This window comes from Mesoplodon densirostris, chromosome 5 (genome assembly GCF_025265405.1).
Source record: "Mesoplodon densirostris isolate mMesDen1 chromosome 5, mMesDen1 primary haplotype, whole genome shotgun sequence".
NCBI lineage: Eukaryota > Metazoa > Chordata > Mammalia > Artiodactyla > Ziphiidae > Mesoplodon > Mesoplodon densirostris.
Window position 1 is genome coordinate 124,387,458 of NC_082665.1, and position 6,656 is coordinate 124,394,113.

The 6,656-nt window shown below is 41.6% G+C and overlaps 1 non-coding gene across 1 annotated transcript; it reads right to left on the reverse strand.

Annotated features, from left to right (window-relative positions):
• Positions 1 to 6,304: 6,304 nt before the first annotated feature.
• TRNAA-CGC (transfer RNA alanine (anticodon CGC)) lies at positions 6,305 to 6,377 on the reverse strand. Its single transcript has one exon. It is a non-coding gene; the product is annotated as a tRNA-Ala (tRNA).
• Between the last annotated feature and the right edge of the window lie 279 nt (positions 6,378 to 6,656).

The following is a 6,656-nucleotide window of genomic DNA, read 5'->3' on the forward strand; positions in this document are numbered from 1 at the left end:
AGAACTTTAAAAAAAAAAAAGTCTTCCAGTGGTTTCTGAGTCACCCACTAGTTGTTGAATCTTAAGATCATTTGTCACTGAGTCCCAAGAAAGGTGCTAGGTGGTCTGCCTGTTTGTCCTCTGAGCTAATTGTGATGGGCATCTGTGATTCCAACCTTGCTATCATCTCAGGAGGGTCACGGATCTTTCCTAATTAATGTTTATAGCTCACTCTGGTCTGCTGAGATGGAAACAGAGGGAGCGATGTGCCAAATGATTGCACCATGATTTTCATCCCCTGATTGATAATAGGCTCTGAGGATAACTAAACTCTGACTTGGTTTTAGGGCTGGTCGGCCTGAAAGTGTTATGTGTGAGCAGGTTAACTTGGGCAGTGGAGTGCATGAGATACAGCTGCAGGTTTGATAACTTCTTCACAGCTGCCACAGTCAGGCCTTGCCCAGGATTGGGTCCAGTTCTCTCCCTCCCAGCTTGGAGGGATCCAGGATTCAAAGTTTTTTTTTTTTTTTTAATTTATTTATTTACTTTTGGCTGTGTTGGGTCTTTGTTTCTGTGTGAGGGCTTTCTCTAGTTGTGGCAAGCGGGGGCCACTCTTCATCGTGGTGTGGGGGCCTCTCACTATCTTGGCCTCTATTGCTGTGGAGCACAGGCTCCAGACGCGCAGGCTCAGTAGCTGTGGCTCACGGGCCCAGTTGCTCCATGGCATGTGGGATCTTCCCGGACCAGGGCTCGAACCATGTCCCCTGCATTGGCAGGCAGATTCTCAACCACTGCACCACCAGGGAAGCCCTGTCTTTTTTTTTTTTTTTGCCCATTGTTTACTGCTTTCTTTCTACCATGTCGAACTGAATAGAAGCACTGTCAATGAACTTTGTTAACCAAAATTTCAGAAACAGAGACCTGATGGAAATAAGAGGTGTTTATTTCTGGTCTGTTAGGACTGCAGCCCAGAGACGCAGATTCAAAAAGCACTTGAATTATGTTCCACCAGACTACAATATACGGGAGGCTTAAAAAGGCAAAAACCACAAGGTTACATAAATTGTTTGTCAAGAATTAGGATAGGAATTGGTAGGGAAGAGGTAAAATAGTCATTATACACAGATGACATGATACTATATGTAGAAAACCCTAAAGATTCCACACAAAATGTGTGTTGAGTGTATGATTGAAGCTTTAAAGAGTGATTGTGGTGAGCAATATCACATTGTGGGATTTAAGGACTTGTTAAGCGAATTCAGCAAGGTAGCAGGATACAGAATTAACATACAGAAACTGGTTGCATTTGTGTACACTAACAATGAAATATCAGAAAGGGAATATAAATAAACAATCCCTTTTAAAATCACATCAAAAAATATTTGAGAATAAACCTCACTAAGGAGGTAAAAGACTTATATGCTGAGACGTACAAAACATTAATAAAGAAAACTAAAGATAACTCAAAGAAATGGAAAGATATCCCATGGTCTTGGATTGGAAGAATTAATATTGTTAAAAAGGCCGTACTACCCAAAGCAATCTATAGATTTAATGCAATACCTATCAAAGTACCTGTGACATTTTCCACAGAACTAGAACAGATAATCCTAAAATTTGAAAGACCCAGAATTTCCAAAGCAATCCTGAGGAAAAAGAACAAAGCAGGAGGCATAACCCTCCCAGACTTCAGACAATCCTACAAAGCTACAGTAATCAAAACAGCATGGTATTGGCACAAAAACAGACACACGGATCAATGGAACAGAATAGAGAGCCCAGATATAAACCCACAACTTATGGACAATTAATTTTTGACAAAGGAGGCAAGAATATACTGTGGGGAAAAGATAGTCTCTTAGGCAAGTGGTGCTGGGAAAGTTGGACAGCTGCATGTCAATCAATGAAGCTAGAAAACACCCTCACACCATATACAAAAATAAACTCAAAATGGCATAAAGACTTAAATATAAGACAAGACACCATAAAACTCCTGAAAGAGAACATAGGCAAAACATACTCTGACATAAATCGTACCAATGTTTTCTTAGGTCAGTCTCCCAAGGCAATAGGAATAAAAGCAAAAATAAACAAATGGTACCTAATCAAACTTACAAGCTTTTGCACAGCAAAGGAAACCATAAACAAAATGAAAAGACAACCTACAGACTGGGAGAAAATATTTGCAAATGATGCGACCAACAAGGACATAATTTCCAAAATATACAAACAGCTCTTACAATTCAATAACAAAAAAACAAACAACCCAATTGAAAAATGGGCAGAGGACCTAAACAGACATTTCTTCAAAGAAGACATACAGGGCTTCCCTGGTGGCGCAGTGGTTGAGAGTCTGCATGCCAATGCAGGGGACATGGGTTCGTGCCCCGGTTCGGGAGGATCCCACATGCCACAGAGCAGCTAGGCCCATGAGCCATGGCCACTGAGCCTGTGCATCTGGAGCCTGTGCTCTGCAATGGGAGAGGCCACAAGAGTGAGAGGCCCACGTACCGCCAAAAAAAAAAAAAAAAAAAAAAAAAAATTGAAGGCATACAGATGGCCAAGAAGCACATGAAAATATGCTCATCATTGCTAATTATTAGAGAAATGAAAATAAAAACTACAGTGAGGTGCTGTCTCACACCAGTCAGAATGACCATCATTAAAAAGTCTACAAATACATGCTGGAGAGGGTGTGGAGAAAAGGGAACCTTCTTACGCTGTTGGTGGCAATGTAAATTTGTGCAACCACTATGGAAAACAGTATGGAGGTTCCTCAAAAACCTAAAAACAGAGTTGCCATATGATCCAGCAATTCCACTCCTGGGCATATACCCAGACATAACTATAATTCAAAAAGATACATGCACCCCTATGTTCATAGCAGCACTATTTACAATAGCCAAGGCATGGAAACAACCTAAATGTTCATTGACAGATGAATGGATAAAGAAGATGTGGTACATATACACAATGGAGTATTACTCAGCCATAAAAAAGAATGAAATAATGCCATTTGTAGCAACATGGATGGACCTAGAGATGATCATACTAAGTGAAGTAAGTCAGAAAGAGAAAGACAAATGCCATATAATACCACTTATATGGAATCTAAAATGCAACACAAATGAACATATCTATGAAATGAAAACAGACACATAGATATAGAGAACAGAGTTGTGGTTGCCAAGGTGGTAGGGGGTGGGGGATGGATTGGGAGCTTGGGATTAGCAAATGCGAACAAGTATATATAGTATTGATAAACAACAAGGTCCTACTGTATAGTGCAAGGAACTGTATTCAACATCCTGTGATAAACCATAATGAAAAAGAATATGAAAAATATATGTATAACTGAGTCACTTTGCTGTACAGCAGAAATTAACACAACATTGTACATCAACTATACTTTAATAAAATTTTTTAAAAAAGAATTAGGATTGGAGCTGGCAAGAAGTAAGGATGCTTGCTAAGCAAGGATTAACTGGGGTCTGAAATGATTACATAGTCACGGGGCAGTGGCAGTCTTTGAAACTTAAAGGTTGCAGCTGGCAGCTACTAGCAGATATTGTTTTGAAAATGGCTGGTGGTGTCCTTGAGTTTGATACAGTTCAGAGAAAATTCAAGTTCTCAGTGATGCAGGTATGTGTCAGAAACCACATCCACAATGGCCATGTGGCTCCATTTTGGATGCCTGAACCACGTTACTCCATTTTGATTTTTAAATGATCTTAAAGGCATCATCTACCTGAAATCATTCAATTCCTGCTGCCCAGAGGGTGGGACTTCTTCTGATCAGGTCAAGTAGAGTTGAAACAATACTACTGGTTCCTTAACTCAAATAAATTTCCCTACCTCTTTGCTGAAAGAACTCCAGTTTTGTTCATATAAGTGCCTTTCAGGTGACTCTATCCCCAGCTTGGGAATAAATCCTGATTAGTCTAAACCTTGTGTGGTCTTTTCATTGCTCTAGATGGTTAATGGCATGGGGTGGGCATAGGACCCAGTTCTGACTACTGGGATCTGAGGATCAATCTGCTGGTGCAGAGACATTTGGAAAGATATTTCCTCACTCTGTAAAAAGAGCCACAAGGAAGAAACAGACCTTGTCTGGCTGGTGGTTGTCCTGTCTACAGTTGAAACTTAAGTTGTGGCAACCGTCTTGTGACCATGATGGAAGCTCAATGAGGACAAAGCAGACAAGCTAAGGACGGTAGAGCAGAAAAGAACTGGTCCTTGATGGTCTCACTGAGCCTCAGAATAAATCATCCCTGGAGCTCTCCTCCTTTGGAACTTGTGTTATGTGAAACAATAAACTATCCTCATTGCTTAAACCATTTAAAGTTGAGTTTTCTGTGGGGTGCAGAAAAAAAATACAAAATAATACCAAAGAAGTCGTTTGTAAGAATATAAACATTTCACATAGATTTCAGGGTGGCACTGGCTGCCTCAGCTGTTCTGTAGCTTCTCTCTCTTTGTTTCACTGCTCTTTGACTCTTGGTCATTCAGAGGCCAAGCTGGGTCTTGTCCTATGAGCTTCCTTTGTCCTCCATTCAGCAATGGCAGACCCTGCCAACTAAGCTCTTGAGCCTGGTGCTCACTATGTGATGCATGAAATCCACAGGAAGTGTAATAGGCAACCTCTGAGCATTTATGAGCAGTGGCAGGACAGCAAAAGGGGTAATTCAGGGAAGCAGATTTGCTTCATTTCCATTCAGCCACTTACTAGTGATGTGACCTTGGATTGTGTTATTTAGACCCTGGAACCAAGACATCCTCCATGTAAGATGGTTATAAAGATTGACCTGGCTGTTGCCTACCTCTCCTGTCTGCTGCTCTACATGCTCTCTCTATTCCAGCCACTCTAACCCTCCCTCACATCTTCTGAAGTGCTTTGCTTTCTCTCACCACAGGACTTTTGCACATGCTGTTCTCTCTGTGAGGAATGCTTGTTCCTTACTCTGTCATCTCCCACCATTTGTTGAACTACATCCTTCATGCTCTCACCTCAGGGGTCTCTTCCTTTCCTGAGTCTCCTGCATAGATTATATTTCTTGTTGTTCTCAGGGAACCACAGAGCATTTATCACAGGTCCTAGTTATTTCCTCATTACTGTGATTTTTGGTTAACCTTGGTCTCCCCCAGTAGCCTGAAGTTCCAGGAAATCAGGGATCACATCTCATGTTAATATCTGTTATATCCTCAGCTGTCTAGATCAGTGCTTTTCCTATAATAATATTCAATAAAATTTGTTGAATGAATGCATGAATATGCAAATTTCTGATATTTAGCAGGGCTCAGTAAATCGTAACTGCCTTTGTTATTGGGTTCTCTTATCAGACTTTCCAGCCATTTCATATTTTCTTATGTCCTTTTGAATAGAATCCAGAGTATTTCATCACTAAGTTGCCCTTTACATATGGTACAAAGGAGCAGATGGTAGAGTGTCATCAGAAATCCCAAAGGACTTTACCTCTCTGAGCCTCAGTTTCTTCATTTATGCAGTGAGTCAGACCCTTGCTTCCCTGACATTTGTAACACTCTCAGGTGCAGGGCAAGTCACAGGGGACATATGGCATGCCTTCCTGGTTCATTGATTTTACTTGAATATTCGTGGCAAAGAAAACCTATCTAATTAATGAAACAAAAATGCCTTATTGAGTCAAATTACAAAATGTGCACAAATTTTAAGACAAGAGGATCCACCCTCAAGTTCCTTGGTGATGTGTGTGTGTGTCAGAATCACCCAGGCTCTGTTCCCAAGGGATTTGGCTTCAACTGGCCTGGAATCTATGTATATATTTTAAATATGTATCAATATATGTACATATTTAAAAGCGCTCCACGGGATACTAAGGTGCAGGCAAGGCAGAGACCAGTGTTCTGGGGTACTTTGGTGGAAATGTGAGACTCAGTGCCCTGGATGAATTCAAAGCTCCTTTCTAGTTTTCACCTTTTTCCTCTTGCTCAGTTCTTCTCAAACGATCTTGCAGTCCTACAGTTCTACAGCTAGGTCTTTCAACAGCTACTTTTGGCTCTTCCCCGTAGGAGGGTTTTCACAACAACTCAGGCAATAAACTCAGGAGAATTGTCAAGGGTGCTTGGAAACCATCCTGCAGCCCCTGCTGGTAAGCTTGTCTCTATGTTTCCAGAGAAGAAAAATGCATGCATCTAAATTTCTTTCTTTCTTTTTTTAATATTAATTAATTAATTTATTTGGCTGCGCTGGGTCTTAGTTGTGGCATGCAGGATCTTTTTTAGTTGCAGCATGTGGGATCTTTAGTTGTGGCATGGAAACTCTTAGTTGCGGCATGTGGGGCCTTAGTTCCCTGACCAGGGATTGAACCTGGGCCCCCTGCATTGCGAGCGCAGAGTCTTAGCCACTGGACCACCAGGGAAGTCCCACATCTAAATTTCTTGGTGGAACGTCTGGCCAGCTCGGCTCAGTTTTGGAACTGGGAGTTCCAAGGCACCTCAGGCCTGCAAATGTGAGAGGCTGCTGCTGCCTTCCGGCTCAGTTTCTCTACTGTCTCCCATCTGGCTAGTGCCTGGATTTAATTGAACAAGAGTCTGACCTTCCGCCTGAGCCTTTGTTACCGCGCAGGCTGCACCACAAAGGATGTGAAAGCTCCCCTCCATAAAGCATTTCCACACACTGCCTATTTGAGCAGGCACAT